This window comes from Columba livia, chromosome 3 (genome assembly GCF_036013475.1).
Source record: "Columba livia isolate bColLiv1 breed racing homer chromosome 3, bColLiv1.pat.W.v2, whole genome shotgun sequence".
NCBI lineage: Eukaryota > Metazoa > Chordata > Aves > Columbiformes > Columbidae > Columba > Columba livia.
Window position 1 is genome coordinate 33,101,793 of NC_088604.1, and position 27,954 is coordinate 33,129,746.

Consider the following 27,954-nt stretch of genomic DNA (forward strand, 5'->3'; position numbering starts at 1 on the left):
TGCAAAAACAAAGATATTGTTTAGATATCTTAATGATTTGTGATGTGAGTGTCAAAAATATGAACAGCAGTGCCACAGCTAGATAAACCAATGCTGTGTTTTGGAGGTTTGTATTGACATATACTTCAGAAAAAAAGGATTTAAACAGAAAATATAGTTCAGATGACACAGATGGGGAGTAAAGCACAATGCACTTTTTCTTTCTATTTTGGGCATTGATGTCATAGCTGTGTCTTCCCCAAAATGGGGAGAACGTGGAGAATTACTGTCATGGTTTAACCCAATCTAGCACTTCAAGACCATGATAGCCAGTCGCTCACTCCCGGCCTGCCCCACCCGCCCCCCCACCCAGCCCACATAAGGGAGAGAATATAAAGAGGAGGATCTTGTGGATTAAAATAATAATAGTTTACTATAATATCAAAATAATACTAATATATCACTACTAATAATATATATAATGGAAAATAGAATATCAAATGAAAGATACTCAATGCAATGATGATGAATTTCTCATTGATGAAGTCCTTGAAACCATTTTGGAAGGACTTGTGACAATATAGAACTGTAAGAGTCTGAAAGTAACCACAGTACATCTGTTTTTCAAGTACTTGTTCATTTTCCCTTTAAAACCATGCAAACTTTTTCAATGGGCTTTCTCTCTCAGGGAGGTCTCCATTCATGATCCACAGCCACCTCCTCCTGTTTGTTGTGATCCCAGCTACTGCTGGTTTAATCTGCGGGCCATTAGTTCTTGTATTGGAAGAACTAGCAGTCAGATAGTTTGCCCTCTCCATGCCATTTGCAATCATGTAGACCTGTTGCATATCACCAGTGACTTGTAACCACAGACCAGCAGTCTGTGTTGCAAAACCAATCACCAGCAGGAAGCCTTGTACCTACAAAGATAGTGTTTACTTCTTTACGTTTAACTTGGTTTTGGACAGAACTTTAGGGAACAAGGGGAAAGTTGTCATTATAATGGGAAGTTGAACCTTCAAGAGAAAATCACTCTCTAGAACTGAAAGTTGTCCAAGTTTTTTTTAATTATTTATTATTTCTTGGGCTTTGAGTGTTTCACAGTGTTGCTTCATCCTTTTGAGTTTCATGTGGTATCATGGCATTCCAGACACCTGGAATAATAACCATTATAAGACAGTTCTTTCTCTCAGATTCTTCTGTTAATGTCTTTGAAACAAATATGTGGGTCAGGGAATGCTTCTTGCTGCTCTTCATAATGTGAATTAGGACATTGGTCACCCTCCTTTTTCTGATCATTGCCCTAAAGGACAACCCTAATACACACAAAACCATTCATTTACATGACTTAACACAGACTACATAGTCACAAGGTTTAGTGGAAGAAGTGAAGAGGAACAAAACAAAGTGATGCATTTCTTTAACTAGCATATGGATGAATCAGCCTCACCCTGTATGGTCAGGTGGATGGAATGAAAAATCCATCTCAGAATTCCCCACCGTGAAGGGAGTTATATGATGTGCTTATCCTCATGCCATCCTATTTATTTATGTGCTTGTGAAATAGACTTTGGGACCCAAACAGACTTAAGTAACTACATTTCCTTTATTTCTCTTATGTTTGGGGATGGATTAAAATTCAATATTTGAATAATCTATTAATGATGCATTGACTCAGTTGTGATCTGGGCTATCTTCCCACCAGCACATTGCCTGCTGTCTCCCAGTTCAGAAATGTTAATATGTCCTTTGGGAAGGGCCCCATATGGTTCTTACCTGCCAAGAAAATGAGGATAAACAGCTAATGACTATTCCCTTGCTTCATCAAACATTTAAAAGTTGTTTACATACTGTGAGGCCCAATGTTCCTTACTGGCAAGCTAGGCAAATTTCAAAACCCACTAAAAATCCAGTGGAGTCCCTTTACTTCTTCAACCTACACTCTACCCATAAATACAGCTTGCTACTCAAAATTCATAATATCACAGAATTAAAATAAATATGGGCTATAATCCTCTAGACATGATTAGAACATTATGGCTGTGGATTGAAAGGACTTCCCTCCTCTCTGCACTGGAGTGATAGATACTGTGACAGAGTACTCTGAAGGCCACATAATCTTCTCCTGAAAGTAAGTAAACATCACTTGCAGGATAAGTGAAGAGTGATAGAGGGAATAATTCAGAAGAATTAGAAGACAACAGAAGATTATATCTCTTTTAAGGTAAAGAAACCTGATTAAAATACAACCAACAATGAAGAAAACGGCAGAGGAATATTGTCTTCTTATAGAAGAAGCAGAGCTTATGTAACAAGCAGGAGTAAATAAAAAAATGGTGAAATAAAACAACATTGGGGGCCTCTGTCATAAAAAAAAAAAAGGCCAAACATCGAAACTGCAACATGATAAGGAAAAAAACCTGGTTCTGCGGTAGTTGAGAAAAACTAGAATTGCGCATATGTTAACCTTTCCTTCTTTAAGTTTGGAAGAACCAGATGTTTTCTTACACAATTATGGTGTTCAGTGTCTGAACACTCAACCTCTGTGAAAGTTTTTCAGTTGCTAAAGAGCAGTTACTGGATTAAACAATCCACTTTCTAGCTAATTTTGATATTTTTCCTAAAAGGTAAAATATATAATAAATTTTGAAAAGCTAGTACAGCTTTTCTTTGCTCTAGAAATAAAGAAAACCAGAATCTTTTTTCAGGCACTTGCATAAGTTGTCTTAATAATGAGACATAAAGAAAATCTCAGGAAACCTCTTGTACACATGATTCAAGTCAAAGTTTTAACCTAAAAAGAAAAAGTTAAATATGTTCTTGCAATTTTTAATTTTTTTATATATTTTTTTTTAATTTCACAGAGCTATCAGATGATGTCAATATAAATTCTTTCAAGTATGCTAAAATCACACTAATTTACACCTGCTGACAAGCTGGTCTAGTGCTCTGGAAATCTCATTCAACTTGTTCATGTGCACAGCACAGATTTTTCCAGAAAAATACATTTTTCTTGGCATTTTCTAGTCCTTCAATTTGCCTAAAAATAGAGGTAAAATCACACATTCAGGTTTTATGATAATATCTGCTCTTGTAATTTTAAGAAAAATACGTACATATGAATCTTTCCTTTCAGTTGCCAACCTGAGTTTTCATGAACAAATTACAATATAAATATACCTGATTTAACACCTCGTTCTCCCCCAGGTATGAAGATTTATGGATATTGTCACAGCTAGGATTGATGTTGTTACATTGTTCTGAAACTGACTTTATAATCTGTCGACACCTGTCAGAGAAATCCTACATTTTGGAGTTCGACCAAATTAGCTGAGCTTGAAAAATTTAAGCCACAGAGTAAGCAGTGGAAAATAATTAAATATGTATTTTAGCTTTCCACTGCTTATATGAACCTAACATTTTTAAAGCCCTTTTTGTTTTTTTTTTCCACAAGAAACAGTTTATCCTCATACAGGAAAAGAAAGAGAAAAGAATCCATGATCCGAACGCTTTGACCTTGTCATCTATCTATATATAGACAGAGTTACAGTTCTGTTAAACTGATCGAACTGATAGAGGCCAGTGCTTAATAAATATTGTCAATTCCTGTTTCAGGCTGTCAGCAGCCTATTAAGTAAAAGTTATCTCATCCTGGGAGCTACAGTATTTGGTAGGGGTGACCAGCCTGGCCCAACTACAGGATCCTTGGTCACTTCATAGAACAGAGAAGTGAATAACAAAAGCTTATTTAAGGACTACAGATGTCACTTCAGTGCTCAGCAGTTCCTGTCATCACTGACAATAGTTTCTTGCTCTAATTTGTGCTCTATCCCAAAGAATCGTCAGGCCCTAAGATATTTGGTTGGAATGGCCTTAAAGCTCTTTTTAAAAACCTTCAGGCATTTTGATGAAAGAATAATACAGTAAAATTAGTGTCAGCAGTGCTTTAAAAGTGGAAATCAGTTGAATTCTCATCTAAATGGATGCAAGGGTTTTTGGTAAAATGAAGCAGCCTATTTTGCATAAAAGAGTGCATTACTAAAACAAAATAGCTTATTCCTAATGGATATAAACACGTTCTCTTTGTACTGTACAATTTCTATTACGCTGAATGCATGTTAATGAACAGGGTGGTATTTTTTATTGAGCCATGAATTGGAAGTGTGTTTTATCTTCACATTAAGATTTTCTTTTTCCAGGGTTGATCACAGATTAGTTCCTGTTTGAACTTTTTAGAGAGTTTAACAGATGTTCTGTTTGGATTCCATGTTACTGCATTGTGCTCACTAAAGTTTATAGATGGTCTTTCCACTGAACTAATGAAAACCTAATGAAATCCATATACATATTTAGCATTTGAAAATACAGTATAATGTAACACTTTGTGTTGCTGTTTGCCATTCATGCTTTAATCAGCAGAGCAAATGTAAGCCTCTAAGAGACATTGTGAGTTTGCAAGCATCTGCTTCTCTTCTACTGTGTTTGTATGTGCCCCCTGCTATCTCGTGTTAATAAGTAATTGCACTTCCAAAGGAGGCTGGATTTTTGTTCTGTTTCAGCTAGTAAAATAGGAAAGCTGAAGGTCAGATAAGAGAAGTGTTCAAAAGCATGTGTTGACAAAGTTGGGTAAACTGGAAATATGAGTGGAGAAAATATTTTCAGGAACAGAAATAATTGAGGAAATGGGGAAAAACAAAAGGAAAAGAAAAAACCCCACAACTACTTAATCAGTTTCTGTTAAATACAGATAACCCCAAACACTCTACTTCCTACAGTCTGGTGTATGAGTACTTGACAGGCACAGAGCGGTATGAAGTCTAACCAGAAGCCAGTTCCAAATGTTTTTTTCCAGAGGCCAATACTGTTTAGTGGCTGCAAGGATGGAGTACAACCTCTGTAAATCTGTGGGCAACATGACATCTTGGGGAGTAGCCAGTATGAAGGAGGGCAGGACACCTATTCAGACAAATGGGCTGGAGAAATGAGCAGCAAAGAACCTCACATAGCTAAAAAGAAGTTCTGCGTCTGCGATAGAACAACTCCATGCAGGAGTGCGGGCTGGAGTCTGACTGGAAAAAAAGTAACTTTGTAGAAGACGATCTGGGCTACTGGCAATGAACAAGCCAAGCATTGATCGGCAGCCTGCAGTTGCAGCAAAGAAAGCTAGTATCATACTGAGCTATGTTAGTAAGAGCATAGCTAGCAGACAAGGAATTGTGTGGTTTTTTTGTTTTGTTTTGTTTTGTTTTGTTTTTCTGTTTGTTTGTTTGTTTGTTTTTTAATATTTTGATTTCTCTCTGTCCAGCCCTTGTGAGCTACATCTGGCAGCGTCCAGATTTGGGCTTCCTAGTACGTGAAAGACATTGACAAATTGGAGGGTCCCGAGCAAGGTCACTGTGAAGATTAGGAGCCACATGACACTGTGCAGAACAGGAGGTACCTGACACATACAAAGGGATTGAAAGAGATGGATTTGTGCTTCTTCAGAGAAGTTTAAGAGAGGAATCTTAAGACTGACCCTCTAGTAGGTAGGTTGTAGAAAAGATGAAGCCAGGCTCTTATTGAAGATGTACAGTAAAATAATGAGGGAAAATGGCCACAAGTTACAAATTCCCATTAGCTATTGGGAAATAATTTTTCACAATAAAGATAGTCAAGAACTGAAATGGATCACCCAAAGAGGTCATAGGACCTCCATTGTCAAGGGCGATTAGATGTGACTGAGCAATCTAATCCAACTAGCTGGATCTAGCTTCAAAGCTGGCCCTGTTTCAGGAGTTGCCTGTGGGTCCTATATAAATGATTCTGTGGTTCTGTTTGAATCTTTTTAATGCCTTTTAATGACACTCTCCTATTTACATAAGAATATTATTAATACTGATGAAGTAATGATTAAAGTCAGTATTAATAATTTTGCTCTCCTCTATTTCCAAAAATACTCTGAATGTTCCCTGAGGAAGAAAGCAGTGTTTTCAAAGCAGACTAATGACTTTACATTTGACAAGGAAGATTTTTTTCAATTTGAAAGTCTTTGGAAAATTCATTACACATTCTGAAACTTGTGAATAGCCAAGAACTAGTCCAGTAATGAACATGGTGGCTACAGCAATCACACTGAACAGAACCCATCATTTCATTTCTAATTTACTCACATATCGATTGCATTGTCTTTTTATCAAGGGTAATAGAAAGAAAGACATCTGTATGTAATACTTGGATTATGACCCAGTAACACAGACATGCAACTGTGTTTTCCTTCTATTACTGAAGATGGACTCTGGACAGAAAAAAAAAAACCTGCAACCCTTTCTTAGCATAAAAAATGGAGATTTTTTTGTTCTAGGAAGATATAGTAGGAAATTTTGTGACAGATGGTTTTCCCACAGGAAAATGGGGATTCATGATCACCTGGCTCCATAGCTTCTCAGTGGCCCATGTGACTGAGTCTGACAGTCAGGCTCCCTCCAGTTCCCTGGTTCTATGACATGCCCAAGCAAATGCTAGCGTCCAGGCTCCAGGGCACTTCACCAGCTCCCAGGCTCCAGTGCTCCTCAGCTGGCTGTTGTACAGGGAGGGACCCTGGAAAGCATAGTGTATTTCATAAATATGGACATGTTCCTGTGGTGGAAACAGAGAGTTTGACTTTTCATCCCCCAAAAAACCCTTTACAAAACATCAAATATTTTTTTGCAGAAATGCAGTTAAGCTTCTCAGCCAAGTGGGTGTCTGTCTGTGCTGAAGATACATCCAGTCTTTACTCAGCTTTTTATTCTAGTCACAGGACATGCAGTGTAGGCTAGGAAAGCTCATCTGAGGCAGAGCTGTCTTCAAATTTTCCAAAGCAATGGGCAGAAAGTGTTCCAAAGACAGTACAGGTGTCAGAAAACGGCTTTCTCCTGTTTTTTTAAAGAAACTGATGACTTCATAGTACATTCCTGCCATGACTCACAGAAAGACAGACAACCTGAGAAAAATCATGAAAGTAAATGAATATTGCAGTTGTGCTGCATTCCCTGGAGAAAACACGTGGTGTTGGTGTCCTTCACTCATGGGAGTGTGTTTAAGGGAAGTGAGTGCATTTGACTCATATATCAATGTCTGCACCCATTCTTTAAAATGTTCATTACTTTTCTTTATATGAAGGGTAGTTTTTGGAAATTATGAGGCAGTATAATATATAGTGCAGATGATACTGAATATGATTAACACTTAAATCATTTCAGTCTGACAACAAGGATTACCATGATGAAGAGATGAAGATGTGCAATGCATAAATCAAGTCCAAGAATCAGCCTTTTAGATCTCAACCAGGTCTAGAGAGAAACATACACATGTGTTAGTCATACATCTTTGAATTATAGACATATGTTTGCACACCTCTGAGAAAACAGACGACATTCCTATAACCAGTTGGAGTAATGGCATATATTTTTGTTGATGAGTAGGGCTCTACCACATTTTGTCCACAGCATTTCTCTTCTCCCTTTTTGTTAATTTTTCATGTTCAGTATGTAAATGACTAGATCAAAGACAAGAAAAAGACCTAGACATGTACTAGACAAATGAAGACCCTGAAAAGTTAGTTCTGTAAAAAGATGAAACTACAAAAAAAAGTAAGATAAAGATATGGCTGATGGACAGAATGTGAGCAGAGAAATTCAAGCACCCTATTTCAGTTCATTAACTGGTTTCCTTTTGTTTTTGTAGTTTACATTGGAAGACAGGGTTGTGAATCACCTCCAGAATACTTTGTTAGCTGGAAGATAGTGAAGGTTTAGGAGATGAAGAAAGACGGGAAAATGGCACAAGGTCTGGCATGCTGAGTGTGAGACCTACAGGGGCAGCAGTGCCTGAATGTCCCTGCTTAAGATGACTACCAGGTTTCCTGGAAGTTTTCTGACTGGGAAGAACAGAGGGACTGTATGAGACTCACTCCAGTAGAAGCTGTTCTCAGTGTCTGCACTGGGGCCAGGGAAGGTGTGTTTATCTATTCAAGGACTTCCTTAAAGACTGAAATCTTCTCATCTCCTTTGGAGGTCTATTTGCACCACCAAAATAGTAGAAAGAGGATTTCAGTGTACGTTAATGTATTACTTCAACAGGCTTTATCTTCTCTCTAGCCTTTCCTTGATTGATACACACTATATATGGGACATTCCTTGAAGGACAGCATGTTGTACCACCAGTTTTAGGTGGGCAAGCAGTGACAATAAAACTTCTGAAATTTCCAGCCATATGTAGTACATTGATATATCATCATGGGAAATAAAACAGTAACAAGGCAATTTGTCTTGCACAAGCAAGAAATTGCTGCTCCTTCATGTCCGTACTGTCAGACTTTCAGTTACAGGACAGGGTGATTCCTGTAATTTGCTTGGTCCTTCAGTCTTCAGTTCCCACCTTAGTTTTGCTCAACCTCTCCTTTTGCTCTGTTATTAATCCTGATTACAACATCATTAGCATCCAACTGACCATATTTAATTGTCCTTAGTACAGAAGAACCCAAATAAAGCTGGTTACTGTTTATTTATAAATTTATTTTCTGGGAAATCTTGCATCCTCTTACTTGCCACGGTATTGTACAGGACCTAATCTAACATTGTCTGAGATTTCTTTACCATATCTATTTACAGTAGCCAGACGTGAATGAATTACACCTGTTTGTATAGGCCTGAAGGGAGTAAGAAAGAGTGAGGAAGAAGGTAGCACATTACCTTCTAATTTAAGCTGAAATGAGTCTATGTAAAAAAATTGCTTCACCTATGTTCAGGTCCAAAGAATCAGTTATTTGTTTCAAAATGCACCTAGAGAAAATAATCTAAACTATACTTAGATGACACTGAGCTCATAACTGGTAGTTGCAACACACAAAGGAGACCTCAGAGTTATCGTTGACAATTATCTATTCAGTGTTGAAGATGTTCAGCTTTGAGAGCTCCACTGCTTCATGTTGCCTTCTTTATCCAGATGTGCTGAGTAATTCACAGCAGCCTCAGACTCCTAGCTCTGTGAACTGCCCAACTAGCAAGGAGTTACATTAACCACATGTCTCTCTTTTGTGTTTTTTCTGAGAGCAGAAACAGGTGATGCCTCATGGGAAGAAGCACTCGGGTTTGCTGTTTCTTTATACCTCATGCTGACATTATTCCTGGAGAAATTCATTGCAACGGGCCCCTGGCCTGAACAAGGACGATGTCTTTCCTTTAATCTCCTGGCTGACATTTATGCCAGCCCTGCCTTCCTCTTTACCACACAACCTATAAGCCTGAAGGACCAGAAAAAGAAAATCCTCCATTACTATATTTATTTTCCTCTCAGGAAAGGAACAAACACTTTAAGATTAATGTGGCATGCTCGCATATGTTGTCTGCACAGCAAAAGCATGTCAGAGAACCCCAGAAATCATGGTTACACAGAAAATGTGACCACTTTGATGCTGTCCTTCCACTTAAACTGTAAAGTCTTTTCTGTGTGTCTAATCTGTTCATAACAATTATACGAACTTGAAAAAGAGGAAAATCACCACTACATAGTGTTTCAAATGTCATCATTTAATTAGTTCCTATTGCCGACTATTTAAAAGCATTTGGACTACCTTCTCTTTTTGCTTCTTTTCTTCCTTCAGAAAATCAAGTGATATTTTCCACATAAAACAGCAGCAGAGTGGAAGCACTGCCTGTGGTTAATCTCCTGTTCTCAGTCGACATGTATGTTGGCCCCTAGCTCACTTGGAGTCAGCTTGCTGGTCGAGATAATGGGATTTCCAGACCTGTCTCCTTTCCTTATGATTGTTCTTCCTCACACACCCTCAGAGCTCCCAGAAAGCATGCCAGAGAAGGAGTCGCCCCTTCAGAAAAGCTTATCAGAAAAAGGGTTTAAGAAGGAAGATTATTCTGTACTTCCCCAGTCTTTAAAGGAAGGAAGTGACCTGTCCCCTACAGGACTGTCCTTTCTCTAGCTCAAGCACAAGTCAATGGTCTCAATTTTAGCACTGAAGTTGTCATTTGATAGTGGCTCGGGCAGTGTAATCAAATGAACCCTAGAACACATTTTCCTGCTACAGACTGGACTTTGAAACTATGCATATTGAGAAATCAGGCTGATCACATGCCAGTGCACCATTATATGGAGACACAGCCAAAAATTCAAAATTATGAGTTTATGAGGGTTTGTGAGAGTATAAGAAACAGACAGCAGCAAAGGAGGTACTGATTTTCAATATTGCTTGCAAAACTTTTCATAAAGAGGTTTGAAAAGAGTTCTGCATTCTCAAATTACTCTATTGTAACTTTTAACATATTAAATAACCTACTCCTGGAATTTAAAGATGGATGCCATTGGTCATTAAATGGTAATCAAAATAAACTGCAAAAATTGAAGTTCCTATACTTACAACAAATTCAAGGGATGCTTTAAATTTCTATCAGTGGCACAAATATATGTCTTAGTTTGTATTCTTTTAGATCTCTCAAAGATTTGATGTGGTTTTAACACACTGCTGCCTTCACTCACCACACAGCCTTACAAAAGGTGATGACATGGTGATGGCTCGTGCTTTATTCCTTCAGTAACCAAGGGCTCTTAAAGCACAACTGAATGTCACCTGATTGTGTTGACACAGCATCACAGAGGAAACAAACAAATCCCTGCAACCAGTTTAGTCAAGATTAAGTCATGATCTTCCAGAACCACAAACTACAGATTTCCAGAAATAGTAGGCTGAGACTCAAAGTCAGAAAATTACGTTATCAGTGGAAGAGTGGCAAAATACTGAGAATCTTTAGAGTTTGTGAAAAAACTGATAACAAAATAACCTTTAGTAACATTAAATAAAAGGAAGCACTAATGTGGACAAAAGTATATTTAAAACTTACTTGCTGTTTTGCCTTTTAAGGATTATTTTACTTTTTATAGGTAATAGACATCTGACAAAAGCTCCTCAGCTTTATAACATTGAAGAGCTCATCTGAAGAATGAAGCAAATAAGCTGACATTTTTGCCCGTGAACAAATTCACACAAGGGATTTTACACTGCATAAACTGTGGCTATATCACATTTTTGAGGGAAACTAGGAAGAAGTATTTGACAATTTCTAGAAGGTCTTAAAAATCTTAAATGTGTTATAATCATTCAGCAAAGCTCGCTTTCAATGGCTGCTCCACTGTACCATGTGTATGCTTACTTGTAAGTTTTCAAATATGTAAACAAAACTGTATCAATTTTTTTTGATCTTCTTTGCACTTTTTTCATGTCTGCATCTCTTCTGCAGTCTGAGTCTCTAAAACTAAGAATTATTTTCTGACTGAAGTTACGCCAGCTCTGAGGATAACAAAAGATTTTATTCTCTCATATATGAAACTCTTATGTATTTGCGCTTTTTTGGAGTAATTTCACATTTTTTGATGTGTTGAAAGCAAACATATGTATTCTTATATATGCATATGTAGGTGGATGTCAAATTACATTAATTAGCCTCGTTAGACAGGAAAGGTAGTTGTCCTTGCTTGTGTGTGATGCTGATGACACTAGTGCTACATAATACAGAAAAGCATGTACTTCATAGAGTGCAGATAGTTTAATTAGTCTGGACATTTTTATCTACAGACTCATTGGGCAGATAAGTGGATCAGAAAATAAGTGAAATTTCTTTCAGCAGACATTTTTCAGAGTGAACATGCTGGGATCGACCTGGCCGTGTTTGGCACTGCCTCAGAGGAGGAGACTGGATCTCCCTTCATTTCTTCAATTCTCTCTTGCAGTGATTTGGCCACAAAGGAGCTGTAATTCAGATTTGTCAATTCTCACTCTTTTCATATTTACAAGACTGTGCCTTTTATAATGTATCTGGGGCCACACGACCTCCATGCTACATTAACGGAGTTGAATTTTAGGCAGAAAAACAGATTTTTCGAAGAAGATAGGGGCACAAGCCTCTACAAGGCAATGTAAGACAGTGATGAGGTGCAGCATGATGCTGAAATGATTATTGGAATTTTTCCTAAAAATCTGTCAATATGCATGAAATGTTATAAACATGACTGTAGCATTAAATCAGACAGGCTTGATTTAGTTTTGTAAGTGTACTTGATTTCAGCTGAGGTTCCCTCTGTGCCTTCAGAGAGGATGTCAAGATACATTCCATCATATTACGTCTCTGTGCAATTGCCATGTGACCTACTTTGATTTTGTCCTTTTACATATATAATGAAAATAAATCTAACTTCTATATTTACAATGTCTGCATACAGAGCATGACATTCTGTTCAATCTTTTTAGCACAGGGGAACTGGACTACGTGAGACACATATAACCTGAGAATCAAGGGCTGGATTGACATGTCCTCAAGTGTAATTACAGGTCTAAGGGCAAGGTGTAGGTATCTAGCTCTCTATAGAATCAGTGGAAAATGATAAGCACTTCCACCTCATTTTAGAGGTCTTCAGTTAAATGCCTACCATAATTATCACTAAGAGCGTCAACACCCCTTTTGAAAAGAACACAGATGTATAGTCCCTGGCAAGAGCCCATAGTGGAAGGATTTTGGAAGCTAAAAGAAGTTAACAGAACTGTATCGGTGTCCAAAAGATGGTTTCTTAAAAGCTCCCAGAAATATTAACCATTCCATTAAAAGAGCTGATTTGGAAATACCGTATTTGTATCGTTTAACTGAATTTCCCATGTCCTGCTGTGAATGCCATTCCTCTGAGAAAGGAACCCTCAATCTTGTATCATTGGAATCAAACATTCAAGAAATGTGATGGGGGGAAGCAGAGGCGTCAGCAGATGGCAGCTTGCTTAACCCAACCACTAGATGAAAAGCAAATGTATTAAGAACTCTGACGTCAAATGACAGGCATCTTTCCAAGAGAAATTCTGTCAGAACTTCATATAAATCAAAAGACAGATTGTAAAGATTTTCATTGGCAATTGAACTTGTTCATGAAGTAAGACAAATTAATAGGGAGCAGAAAGGTAAGCCAAAAGGCATCTTCATTTTGCAGACCTTGCCTTGCAGCTATGGAATTTCCTGAACTGACAATAGTTAAGAAAATCCAGGGATGGTCTGTTCACATCCATGATTAGCTGCAAAAAATTAAATTGCAGTCACAAGAAGTGCTTCCTAACTAAGGTATTTAGATGAAATTCAAAACAAAGGAAGTATGAGGAAAAGGTACATCATAGCCAGCTTTGCACTTCTCTAACACTGGTCACAGCCAAGACCTTAACGCCAAGGAAATTTAGAGCAAATCTAAACTTCTTATGCCTCTGGATGGCTTTCTCTGAGTATTATCATGGCATATAGTTCAGCCAGGAATGCAAATTGTGATCTTGGGTTCAAAAACTCCCTGGAGGCTTTTCCAGATTGTAACTGCTATGACAATTGGAAGCCAGACAAGTGTTTCAGCAACAACAGTCCAAGGGACAGTCTGTCCTCAAATCACTGCTGCAAGTGCAACTTGATTCGGCCAGGCCAGGATTGCTTCTTGAAGAGAGAACTGACAGAACTCACAGATAGTACATAAACACTACAGCCAATACATCAGTAATTATCTTGAAGAAGGCAAGATTTATTGCTATTTGAAAGTCTACTCAAGTCTGGCAGTTTAAAAATAACTAAAAAATATTGTTACATACTTTTTTCTAGCACTGTAGGATAAATATTCTCAAATCTACATTTTTCTATTCAAAATTATTTCACTAAACAAAATCTAGTAAAGAAACAGTAGACAGACACTGCCAAAGAGTGATTTATCTTTTCCTCAGAGAGATATACTCCCAATGTATCTATCTTTCTCCTTTGACTACAGAAATCTATGGAGAAAACCTGAGTTTAGGCAGTGAACTTCAGGTCTGAGATGTGATTTTGGACTATTTAGGCTAGAAACTGCTGATGGAAAATGGTCGTAAGATTGTCCTCATGCTTATGTGTCTTACTTCTACCCGTATTTTCACTGGTGGGTTACGTTTGAGTTGACAGTGTCATCTTTGTAGCTGCCTGGTTCTGTGGAAGACTTAAATCTTTTTCTTCATCTAGTCTAAACAAACAAACACATTTGAATAAAGTTTTTACCTTTGCCTGCTTTTCCCAGCTTTTCTTTTTTTCATTCTAAATTTGGAAAAATGCTTAATGGTTGTAATTAAAAATTGTTAGTTTTTGGGAGATCCTTGCTCTGCGGAAAACCTCAAACTCAGCAACAAAATCCTGATTATGGAGCCGCAACACAACAAATACTCATTGTACAAAGAATGAATGCTGATTTTAAAAAATAACAGAAGTATAGAAACATTAAGAAAAACTTGATATAACCACTCAAAATATATTTTTGGAGCTAGAAATTATCTTTATTATTATATTTCTTCTTATTATTTCATTCTTATTATGAATTCTTATTATAAATGTGTTACAATTGAAAACTTCTCAATGAAATTTCATCAGTCAAGAATCTTTTATGCCAAATTTAACTTAATATAATTTTAAATAATAAGATTGCTGAATGGACTCAGTAAATATCTCTGTGATGTTTTAAAACACAACAGTTAAACCAAAATAAAGATCTGCAAAAATTTCAGAATATACATCTTCCTCACTGTAAGGGAATGTGGCACAGATGTAACCTAATATTAATTGTGAATTTTCATCAGGAAAATAACTATATTTTAGGTACTTGACAGAAAGATGGAATGAGAAAAAAATGGGGATGCCTTGGTTATTTCATTTATCCAGACATCAAAACAAGGTGTTTTCTACAAAACAGTCTTTGCATCCATGACATGTTTATGTGAGTTCATCTGGAGTCCTTGCGGTCAGCAGGAAAATTTCCTAGGTCCCACCTACCTCTTCAACAACACAAGAAAGTGGAATGTATGACATTGATTTAGCTGGGCCAACGATACGAGACTTGACTCACAGAAAACGGTGTAATTTTTGGCTTGTTGAGGAATGATGAAGTTCACAATAGCAAATAAAGACAGGAGGTTTGCTTACCAGCTACTCTCACAGGTAAACCAGATTTTACTTGGGGAAAAATAGTTTAATTTATGTCCCATTAAAATAGACTTGGACAATGAGAAACAAAACAAAACAAAAAACCACCCCAGCATCTTAAACCACACCACATCTCCTTTTGCCCAGAGAAGCTTCCCTGTCTACAGCATCAGAGGTTTTCAAGACTCAGTCACATAAAACCCTAAGAAATCTCATCTAGAAGCTTAAGCATTAAGAAGACTGGATTAGAGAGCCCCCAAGGTCCTTTCCTGCCAGAGTTGTCCTATGACCCTTTCATCCCAGTAATTTAGGAAATTAAAATTAGAAGCATAAAGGAAATGTGCTTATCTCATAGTTATGCTAATATGACTCACACCATGAATACAAGCAGTGATAAGTCCTGTTGCCACTGACATCAGTGGGAATCCTTCTTTTAGGTTAACTTCCTTAAGTCTCTTACTCAGCATGAACATGAGAAAACACAAAATTTTGCCTCCTGAAAAGCGCAGAAATGGCATAATATGTGGCAGAACTAATTAAGTACTGGTAAAATATGGTCAGTCCAAAATATCTTTATGGTCTTATAGAAACCTTTTACATTTTTCCAAATATAACATGATTTCCCAATTTAAGGAATGTACTTGAAATTTTATCTCAACTGACATTTCATCTTTCCTGAGTAGTATCTTGTCTTTTTTGAGGTATGCCTCTGAAGAATCAGATGTGTTGTCTACTACCTTTGGAAGCAACATTGAAATCCTGTAATAGAAATGGTGGCTAAATACCAAGTATTCTGTCTTTATATTCCTGCTACATTTTTCTTGTGAATGAAATATAATTTTCTTTTTTCCTTCGTAGAATCACAGAATGGGTTGGGCTGGAAGTGACCTGAAAGGTTATCTAGTTCCAACCCCCCTGCCATGAACAGGGATATTTTCCACTGAAAGCCCCATCCAGCCTAGTCCTGAACAGTTTCTGAGATGCAACATTCACAACTTCTCTGGACAGATCGTTTCAGTGCCTCATCACCCTCATGGTGAAGAATTTATTCTGTGAATAGTTTTAACTTTAGAGAGATCTTTAAGACATCTTCAGCTGTAGTACTTCTAGGTTGTTCTTAGAGATGTTGCAATCTCTGGGAAGTTATTTTTTTCCCTAATTGTTAGTATGAAGGTGGAAATCTAAGACTAGCATTGCAATACAGATAGAAAAATTTGCATAAAGATACCCAAACCCTTCATTTGCCTTATATGGTTCATCACAACTTGAACTGCATAGAAACCTTAGAAAAACATGCTTTGTTTACATGGACATCTTCAGTATAGTCCATAAACTCTTAATTGTCTGTACAGAGAGATCTGGATGTTGATGACATTGCCAGATGTGACTTTGAAATTATGTAGCATGTCCTATTCTTCAAACCTATCCAGAGTGTGATCCATTTTGAGAGAAGAAATGGGGCTTTTATCCCTATTATGTCATTCACTGGCCATTGCCAGAGCCATCCTTCACCATCGTAGGAATAAGAGTGTCAGAATAAAGAGAGTCCCACACTCCTGATCCTTCATGCCTGTGTATAACTACCTAGTCATCTTCAAGTGGCTCTTGGACTGTCTTAGGAAGTCTGTGCTCTCAACACCTGTAAGCAGTCAAATACAGCATCACTGTATAAAAGGATTACTTTTCAATAATGTATGTGTCATATTATTTATGATGTAGAAATTGGATTTAAATATACACTAAGATTTATGAATAGTTGTTAAAGCAAGAATATTGCTGAGGTGTTTTTATGACTGTAATATTCATTGTTCACATATCATAAAAGATAACTACAATAAAAAGGTACAATGAAGAATTTATTTCTCAAGGTGCAGATGTTCATTGCGGTTTGCATTTCCACCCTCAGAAATTCTTGAGGCTATCAGATAGTCTATTCCTAACATTTGTGAAGATAATTTGTTCAGAAAAAGTCTGCATTGTTTTTTTAGCTTGTCTAGTGCTCTGGCTAAAGAATACACTTTCCTACTGGAGGGATTTCCAGGTTTAAAAATCCAAGGGATGCATGTGGTTCTGACAGAACTATTATGTTTGCAACAATGCATCTGTCTTAGAGAGATTAACAGCATGTGAGTTCTATAACACGGGAATCACAGAGTTTTGTGATAATATACAGAATTTGGTTTTTTTTAATTCTCTGGTAAAAGTTTCTCAAATTGTTTCATAAAAAGACAATTATTATTATATCAAGACTCCTATGGACATCATGCACAAGCTCCATTTATGATAGAGTATGTCATCTTTAAAAAAACAGTGTTATTTTAAGATACATATGCTCTGCATTTGGCAGGCCTGGTTGAAAGTTGCTTTAACTAGTCTCACTTCAGGGCAATACAAGAAGTATGAAATTGCACATCTGGACAGTGTCAGAACACCTGAAAGTTACTTCCAGACAGCTGAAGTAAATCTGAAGTTTTTGATAGTCAGTGTCCAAATGAGATCTGAAATACGACTTATTTCATCCATTTCACAGAAAATGTAAAGCTCACCTTAGTTTAGCCATGGTGATGATGATGAACCCCTTCCATGCTCCAGTTCTTCTTTCTGGAAATATTTTTGTTCCTACTGGAAACTTTGTTCTTTAACTCTTTTCTTTTTACTTGGCATTCTCCTTTGTGTCTGATTGTTCCACTTTCCTGAAGGTTGAAGTAGCCACAGTCATTCTCCTACAAAAGCTCTCCTTACATTTTTCCACTCAAGAACTTTGGCAGCCATCTTGAGCCTACTGGGGGACACTGATTTAAAATAGTCTTTGACTAAGAAACCACAACAAAGGTCAAAAAACATAACTTTCTACAAAACGATGCTATAAAAAGACTGAAAAATAAAGCATCAGTACCTTGACCAGACTGAAGGTCAGCTTTTCCTTTGCTGCTTGACTTTTCTATCACTGAATATAAACAGCAGTGTTGGATGCCCAACTATTTTCCACAAAGAAATATGCATTTTTAAGTATATTTGAAAGAAACAGTGTATACTGGCTCAAACTAAATACCGTACTGCCAACATCCTCTGTGAGGCAAGTCATGTCCCGGAAAGCTCCCAAGTGCCAATTCAACAAAGGTCATCATGATGCACATTTTTGATATGCCCAGTGATCTTCTTGCTCATCATCAGATAAGACAGTAGTGTTTGTCAACATAAAAAGTCAAAAGATTTGTCTTAACACAAGCAAACTTAAGACAGACATTGACATGAAAGACATTTCTGCTTTTTCGCTTTCTCCAAAGAATATGTATGTGCAAAACCTATCAAAGTCAAAGATATGTGAACCAAATGTTTGTTTTGGGCTTAAATTTAATTTCTTATATTTATTACACTATTCTTTACAATTTCTTTTGAACATTCCCAGCTAGTAAAGTATTTAATACAGCCCTCCATCATTCTGTAACTAATCCTTCTTTTTTTTTCTTTTTCCTGGCAGTTTTCCTTTTTACGTTTGTTTCACCTTCCTTGCTCTACACATGGCCAAAGCATTCAAAACAGTCTCCTGAAGTCTGCTAAGAATTCAGTGAGATGAGAATATCTGAGTAACTATATCTGCTCTTTCAAATTATCAGTGTTTAATTCCTTTGGAAACTGGCATGGGAAGATAATAAGCAATAGTCTAGCATCAGCCAGAATAAATGAAAAATAAATAAGTAGCCTCACAGAGTCTAGAAAGTGTGTTGTATGGAGTCTTCCAATCCATGCTTCAGTTGCAACCAGAAGTATTTATACCTTTGTCAGTTCTGATAGCAGTTTGTTTAAATTATTCTTTAGGAGCATCGCAACTGCAGATATCCCACAGGTTCTCAGACTCTCTGAAGTGTACTACCGCTCTTTATGGTAAGAAATTATCCTGATATTTAAACTGATTTTCCCTACTGCAGTTTGCCTTAACCGCTGTGGACCTGGGCATACATTTTTACTTCTCTTTCTCAAATTTTATGTATTCAAAAATTGTTATTAAATGTTTCCTCTCCTTCATGTCTAAACCTTTGTTTGTCAAGCTTTCTAGATTTATTTCCTTGCTTTTTTCTACACTACCCCTTGTTGGTCTACACCAATGTACACTGCAAGAGCTACTAAAATCTAGGTAGAGCTGAGGCATTATTATTGCTAACAAAGAATAAGTTTCTTTCATGCTTCTTGCAAACTATACTACAAATATTCTACAACACTGTTATGTGACATAGCTCAGTCATATTCAGACAAGCACCAACTCCAACTGGCAAATTTGGTGAAGAGCAGCTACTTAAATGATTGTTTGCCTGTCATATTAGGACTATTTTTGCCTAAATTATTACCTTCCACTTGTCATACAGAATTGCATTCTTAATAAATTTAATTCTCTTCTTTTAGAGTCCTCATTTTGACTAAAGCAAGTTTGATTCTGAGTTATTACAGAAGTGACTTCTATGACTGGCTGAGAAGGCTTAAGGATTGAAATATTTATTACCTAGTCTTGCAGTTTGAGGGGTTAGTTAGATTGTACTTTATCCAAAAGCAAAAGAATAATAACTTGCTGTGATTTGTATCTTTCTGCTTATAGTTAAGAAATGTTGGTCTACTTTTTCAAAGATGAATGGTACCCTTTTAACCCTTGCCATTGATCACTTAATAATAAAATACTACTGTGAGCTCTCTGAATGGTTGTACTTCTACTCTGTCTATAATCTAAATCTAGGATAGACTTTTGTTAAGTAGAGTCTTTCACCTTGGACTTACACCAGGACTTCTGACTTCCACTATCTGTTTTTTTTGCTCCTAACTGGAATTTAAAGTCAAACCATTGGAAGAATTATGATAGATGTGGACAATTGTTAAAAATTAACAGTAATAAAAAGTTTGCTGTCTTTTTTCCCCAAAATACTCTTTTTCAGATACAAGAAAGTAGGAAAGTAGGAGGGAAGTTTCTTTGCATAATTTCAATAAACAAATATTTTGATATTTCACTAATTCATTCACAGTTTCTCTGAGACTCCCAAATTGTTCTGTCCTGGCAAATACCCAAATATAACACAGTCTTGTAAAAGAGAAGCCTGTTTTCAGATGATCTTCTTCTAGGGACTCCAATTTAAATTCATTTCCTCCCCTTGGACGAAGTATTTACACCAGTCTGGGTGCTACCTCCTCTGTAGAGGAGAAGGTTCATATTTGGGAGCTGTCTTGAGAGGATAAGGAACTCCATCAATTCCTGCATCTGCCAGATGAGACCAGCAGACTTTCTGGTCAGCAGTCTACCTTCTGGAGGTCTGATGAAACCTCATGTTCTCAGCTTCGAGCCACTGTTGTCATCTTGTTCACCCTTATCCTTAATTATATCATTGAGATGCAAAGCTTACAGTGTGTGCTGGTTTTGACTGAGATAGAGTTAATTTTCTTCATAGTAGCTAGTATGGGGCTATGTTTTGGATTTGGGTTGAAAATAATGTTGATAACACAGAGATGTTTTAGTTACTGCTGAGCACTGCTTACATGGAGTCAAGGCCTTTTCTGCTTCTCACACCATCCCATCAGTGAGCAGGCTGGGGGTGCACAAGAAGTTAGGAGGAGACACAGCTGGGAGAGCTGATCCCAAATGTCCAAAGGGACATTCCATACCATAGGATGTAATGCTCAGTATATAAAGCTGGGTGACATTCAGAGCTGAAGCACAAGAGCTTGTTTCCTCTTCCAAATATTGGTTATGATAGATAACTTTCTAAAACTTAAACTATTAATGCAGTATGGTATATTGAATTCAACAAGCATGAAAATCTTCAAGGTCAGGCCCAACTTCGGATGACAGCACCATATTTCTTACTCGTTAAGGTTTTTTATAGCATCATAATGATGAAGAACTGCAGTTCATGTCTCCCACACATCTGAGTGTGTCCAATACATTTGAGCTGTTTAGTTCAGGCAGCTTTCCCAGCAAAGTATGAATAGAGGACTGTAAGGTGGCTGAATCCCAACAAGACCAAGACCATGTAGAAGAAAAGCTAGGATGTTAAAGGAATATGTTAGCCTTGTGTGCAAGCTCTTAGGCCTTCAATTGTGGAGCTGCTCTCATTCCATTGCACCTGGAAAAAGAAATTTAAGGGTAATATTAAGGACAGAAAGTTTAAAGAAAATAAATTCTGAAGCTATGCCATGTGCTATTTCAGAAAGATAGCTTCACAAGTGGTCTTCTTCCATTACAAAATGAGTACAGCATGAATGACCTCTTGCCGAATCTCAAAAAACTAAGTGAGAGTTGACCAAACATTACATGAGAAAAATCATCATTTTCCCCCACTTTTTTAAAAGCAGATTCTGATGGTAGCACACACATATACAAAATACAGTATGCTCTGTGTTTGTGACTTGTAACAAAAATATTTAATTGTGCTGTATTTTAACTCAGCATACTTAAGTATATACTAGACCCATGGATTACTACATTATGCACTTGTGCCATGTTTTGACTGCTGAAGGGAAAATAAACTTTCCAATTAACTGCTGTGGGAACAGTGTTGTTTATTCCTAATCCTTTCAATGGTTAAATGTTGCATTCATTTTGCATAAAATATTGTCTATTTTTACCAGCCTAGGAAGATTGATGTGGAACTTTTTGTCAAAATATACTTTTGTCTTCTACCTAGAATAGTAGTAGTACAGTTACATTTTATAATTATAGCCTTACATCTTCCTCCAAATTCAAAACCAGAAGGAACTTCTGATAATGAACAATAATAACATGTTTCTGGGTTTATTTTTTTTATTATTTTACTTCAGAAACATGGAAAAATGTCTTGAAAAACTATTAACCTCCAAATAATCAACCTGTTTCAGAATAATGTGCAGTGTTGTACATAATATCATGTTTTTTAAAGAATAATATTGAGTGATTTATTGCAATCATACTCACATTCTTACACCCCAAATTTTTGTCAGCTGAAAAATGAAGCGTTATTCAGCAATCTGATATCCTAAGACCCGTGACTTAGGATATGTATCCCTGTTCCAGTCTTTCTCCATTAATCTTCTCAAGTAAAGGGCTAGTCATTGGTGAGTCCCACCACAAACTACTGAAAAGCAGCAAAAACCACTAGCTCTTAGAAAAGGGATGGAGTTCAAGATCTTAAAGGTTCTTCATCACAACTCATCTTGATTAAGCCTGGATTTCTTTGTTCTGGTTTTGTTATTTTTTTATTTGCTTGCAAAATAAAAATGCTCATGTAGACCTCCAAGACAACCTAGAATCTAACCTAATATACTTGATATTTCCTTTGTTTTTAAATACTTGGTTAAGATTCTCATGTGTACTACAACAAAGAAAAATTAAACCAGTTACGATAAGAGAAACTTGTTTCCAGGTTCTAACAAGGACCAGCAAAGGGAGCTGCAAAACCATATGGCCATAAGGCAACTCCAACAAAACTTAGTCTGTGTGCTGGGTGTTTATGTGAAATTCATCAGGAACTGGACATGGAGGCAGCAGCAGCAGCAGCAGCCCTGTCTGGGCTCTGTTCTAGCTAGACTGAACTGCACACAAAAGATCAGTTCCAGTTTTCCTTGCAGAATTCGATGTCTCATGTTCTCCGGAATGAAAGAAATCAATAGCGGGGTCTCGTCTGCAGTTGGTAAGAGCATTCCTTTCATCAAATAATGAGTAAGAGCAGAGGAGATTCTCTTTCCAAAAGGAACATATTTGCCTTTTCCAGAAAATACCTCTTGAGAGTCATAATATTTTGTTGTTTTGTTTTGTTGTTTTTTTTTTTTGAGACAAAAGACCAATCTGTGAAACAAATGAGTTCTGTTTATTTGACTGAAAATTAACTGAGACCCTAAAAAACAAAAACCAGCAACAAAATTTCCATTTTGGGGGCAAGATGTAGAGAAGAGGCTTCTCATTTCCCCCTCTCTTGCTCTGGTGTGTGGCAAACTATCAACCACTAAGTGCTGAAGAACTGAAAACATGTGTACAGGTTGGGAAAGAAGCTAGGAGTGTCCTGAAGAAGTTTTCAACACATGCTCATGATGTTGACTCCGTCACACGCATGAGCTTGTAAAAGTGGAGCTATATAAAAGGAAAAACTACAATTACAGCTGATGTTGCCTGAGCCTAGTGGAGAGCCAAGATGATGTTTCAGATGGATTGTTTGTCTCTGCCTGATAGGGTTACAAGCCTCTGACATTTCAACTGATATTTTCCACCACGGCAGGGCTGAGTTAGTGGGCACTCCACATGTGTGCGTTTTTTCAGTATGACGCTCCTGTCTCATATCTATTTCAGTATAGCATTTTGTTCATGTGCATGCAAAACATTCTGCAAGGGGCTGGTTAAATGGGAATTGTTCATAAGCACACAGGAAAGGGAAAAAATAGAACAAAGGGTAAAATTCTGATTTTCGGTCTAAGCACATGTTGAAGTTGGACCAGCTACTGGGAGTCTTAACTAACCAGAGTGAGACAAAATTCCTGTAAACAGTGTATGTACTTCCTTTATGTTTCAGGACCTGTGAAGAGAAGATATTAGTGCAGGTCTTTCCACTTGCTACAAGGCCTTTTGAGAATTCTTCTTTCTATATGGCCAATTTACTATGCTTGTATGTATTAAAAGGTTGGAAATTTCTATTTCTTGCCAGACAAAACTTTTGGAGAAGGTACTGGAAATTAGTTTGGAACATATTTTGTGGCCTGGAAATAACTACAGATTTTAATTGCCAGGTATATATATATGTATATTTAAAAAAGGAAAATAGGAAGAAAAGACCTACCTCTCATAACTATACATGATTCATTAATAAAAGAACAGTTGTTTCAGGGGGTTATTTACAACTTCTTTCTTTAGGGATGTAACAGACGCTTAGGTTAAGAGATGGAGCTCCCTCTATGGTGAACATACAGAAATATACTTTTGCAAAGATGACTGCTAGAAACAAGTTATTTATAACCTAACTTCGGTGCTCTGATTTGTCCTCTGCAAGCACAGGTCTTTCTCCATTGAGAATAGAGATAGCTGATTTTAAGTATCTAATAACCGTTTCTTCCCCACCTATGCTGGACTGTAACAAAGAGTAGGAACAAGACATAAGTTATATCATGGCCACGATATATCTTAAAGTAATGCCTTCATGAGGCATAAATAGACCACCTTGTATTTTTTCTCTTCTGTTTCTTGCCCTCCAAGACAGTGCCCTCTGCTATAAGCAGAGGCTCCATGGAGAAAACAGGGAAGAATCAAATATTCTCCATATTTTCTTTCTTCTCCACAAATTTGAGGATTAGAAAAACAAGTCATGCATTATGATGTTTCCAGATATTTTCTGATTCATATTAATACCACTACTGTTGCATTTTAACAGTATTTCCTATAGAAATTACAGAAAACAAATGTCTAAAAATCCAAATGCACATTAAGTAGTCTGATGAACCATAATTTTGATGGCAAAAGCAAGTAAATAATTTCCAATTGTGGGGGAAAAAAAGTATCATTAAGAAGTCGCAGCAAGATCTGTTGCCATAGGTGGTGAACAGGGGCTGTACTACACTAGCCCTGGGCTACTTGAGTCAAGGTCATATTTCAGCTTTGCATTTAGAAATGTAGTTATAATGTTCATTACAGAACAATGAAGTGATCTTGCAAGTCATCTGTGAAATTAGGCACAGGTCTAAAAAACAGATTTTCTAATCTGCTAAAAGCATTATATGAGCTAAGAGTTGTATCACATTTGTAGGAAAGGACATAGACAACACTTTTGTGTGCCTCATTTTTATTAAGGGAATCACAAAGTATCTTGACACACCCTAGATTTATTATGGAAAGTGTACTTTAAATCACTAAGGTGAAAACAGAGGTTACATTTTCAAAAGCATGTGTCTTTAATTTCAAGAAATTAAGCAAGCTGCATTTTAGCTTGCTCCCATAGACCTTTCTGTCCCTATTCACTCTTTCTCATCCAGATTCTGACCTGTTTAAGCCTTGGTTTGTATCTAATTTTATGAAAATCCCCATGAATTCTGTAAAGGACTTCCTAGACTAAGGTAGCATTTGAAAGCAATAAAGCAATCAAACCAATATAGGTGACAAAATGTGACCCTGCAGTTTGCAAAGGTATTCAGTCATGGAAATAACTGTTTCCCCTAGTAAAATGTGAGAGTATAAAAGCAATTGCTACAAATTCTCTTTTTACCATATTGTCTTATGTCAGGTGATTTAATTATTATACTCAGGACAACTAAAACTATAAGCACCAAATATGAATTCAAGTGATTGAGTACAGCCTACTGATCTTGGACAATTTATTATATTAATATAGCATTTCTGTTACATTTGACTATCCCTGTTGAGGAAAGGAAAGAAAAAAACAGCTGAAACATTGCAAGGTGATCTTTGTTTGGAACCAAAATGGGTTGCATAGTAGAGAAAAAATGTGTATAGACACCAGAGGTCAGTGAAACCTATCTTGTCAGCAGGGACTGAGCTGAAGAGTAGGACTAAGGTGCAATTCTAACCATCATCTGAAATTAATTACAATTCCAAATGTAAATTCCAACACACATGGGGAATTTGCGTTCTGAGTCTGTATGATATTCCTTACTTACACATACCCTCACCAAGCCATCTATTATTTTTGATTTATTTTTATTTTTATTTTTATTTATTTGCTTTATTTTGACTTTTTCCATCACAATGATGTTCATTTGAACTAAATATGTGTTACACAGGAATTAGCAACATATCCTCTAACAAAACTGTTAAGAAACACAGTGATACATTTTAGTCTGAACTTGCAAATGTCGTTAAAAGAAGAGACTGGAACACAGGACATACAGTTTTGTTGCTATGTATAGAAGGTGATTTACAAATTTTGTCATGTTCTTTTTCGTGCAGCAATGTTTCATGCAGAATCATACCCCATCTGGTTAAACTGACCACAGAGAAGATCAAAGTCACAGAGAGATCACGGCTGGAATGTCACCCTGGCTCAGAATAGTGAAGAATAGGTTTTCTAAGGTACTATGCAAAGGTCTTAATGCCCTGTTCCTTCTTCTCCAGTTGTCATCCTTTTTACTGGATTTTTTTTTCCTCTATTTCTTTCCTACACTTCTTTTTACAAGTTTTCTTATGGGAAAAACAAATCAAAGGGCTTTTAATTTGAATCTAGCTTTAAAAGCTCCAAAGCCTAAGTGAATCTGAGATCAGATAAAGTTAATAAAAGCCAGCTCTAGCAGGAATCATTTATGATAGTTCTCATTCAAGTTCCTCCATGTTTTCCTGCTTAGGAATACAGCTGTCATTTTTCATCTTCTCTTTTTATCCAGACTGTTCTTTCACTTATCTTTAGTTGATGCACTATACCTCCACTGAAAACAATTGTACTAATTTAGAGCAGCTGAGATATTTTTCTGTCCTCTGCTCTGTACTTCTTTAGCAATAAGAAGTCTTTAAGTTACCACTTTATATAAGTTACCACTTCCTACAGTTCAAAGATACACTCCTTTTCCTCTTCTGCTTTTCTTTCTGCTGAACATTTTCTTTTGGAACATCCTGTAACTCTATAATCCAGCCTCTTCCTTTGGGAGGAACCAGGCCTCTGTAATAGTGATTATGTCCTAACTTTCATTTGTCATGCTTGTGTCCACCATTGAGCTTCGTTCTCTGTTTGCATTTAGTTAGAAGTACTTAATTTATTTTCCAGTTTCCTCAAAAATAATCGTGATCAAGTTTCTATTATCTTGCTTAACTCTGAATTCTTTTATGTATTCTCTATAGTTGCAGTATTATAAATATTCACTCAAAACAGTAATCTCTACCTGTGCCCAGATTAAAATAGAAGTGCTTTCCTCTCTCTCTCTAACAGAAATAGTTAGTTCTGACTTAATTTGTTAAATTTTCATTATCATTCTTCTTTTCTCTCAATCCCACATGCGTAAGCAGGCATACTAGGTCCATTGTCTGCTGCTTTGCTCATTGGTAATACTGCTAGTCTCAAAAGGCTTTTATGGGCAAAATGGATCACACCATATATAAGCAACTATGAATTTTTTACTAGCCTGACTCATTCTTTTAATTCCAGTAATCAACATTCTTCGGTAATACAAAAAGCCTTTTAATAATGAAGTTTAGCTTGTTGCACAAAACCTCTCCAACATCTACCCCTTTCTTATGGTATCCTACTCAACCTTACAGTATCTCTCTGGGTCCTAATGTTAACAGTTTCTGTCTTAAAAAACAAAAAACAAACAAACAAAAACCCAAACAAACAAACAAAGCCCCAAAACAAAACAAACAAAAAAACCCAAAAAACACAAAAACAACAACAACAACAACAAAAAAAAAAAAAAAAAAAAAGAAAAAAAAAAAAGTCAATATCCCGAAATCCTTAGTAGCAGGAGAGTGATGCTTGTTGTGAAGTTTTGTCTCTTCTCAGGAAGTGCATGATGTCAGTAGTGCTGCTGTTTTCCTCCTTTTTCTTGGGGTTCACTTGTGTTTATTTTCTAACTTTTTTTAAGACAATCTATTCACATTTTCTTTCTTTTTATTGGTTCCCAATTATACAGTTCTTCTGCTCTCCTTGTTATCTCCAACATCTCTATCTCTTTCATTTTTCTGACTCACGAAGTTGCTCACCTGAAGTGGCTATTGATCGACAAGTCTGATTTGTATTTACAGTTTGGAAAATCTGGTATCATCTTGAATCTGTGCTCTTCTGCACTGCATTTTATTCTAGTCATATACATTTTATTCTGTACAGAATAACTATATGTCATTAGCATAAACTGAAACTAAACTGCAACACCCTTAGACATTGGTTACCTGACTATTGCTGCCACAACCAAAACAACCTAACATCAGCTCAGGCCAAGAAAAGCCTAGGCAAATCCTGAGACCTGTATTGTCAGGCTAGTAAAAAAGACCGAGTAAGGACACTGAATTTTGACTTACTGGGAAAAATAATTGTTTGTAAAGAATCAGTAA

General features: G+C 36.7%; 1 long non-coding RNA gene across 1 annotated transcript in view; it reads right to left on the reverse strand.

The window, feature by feature from the left end:
* The window catches only part of LOC135578998 (uncharacterized), a 90,740-nt gene that overhangs the window by 45,743 nt on the left and 17,043 nt on the right, over positions 1-27,954 (reverse strand). The window contains exon 2 of the long non-coding RNA XR_010471204.1: positions 17,513-21,070. This is a non-coding gene — a long non-coding RNA (uncharacterized LOC135578998). The remainder of the gene's footprint in view (positions 1-17,512; positions 21,071-27,954) is intronic.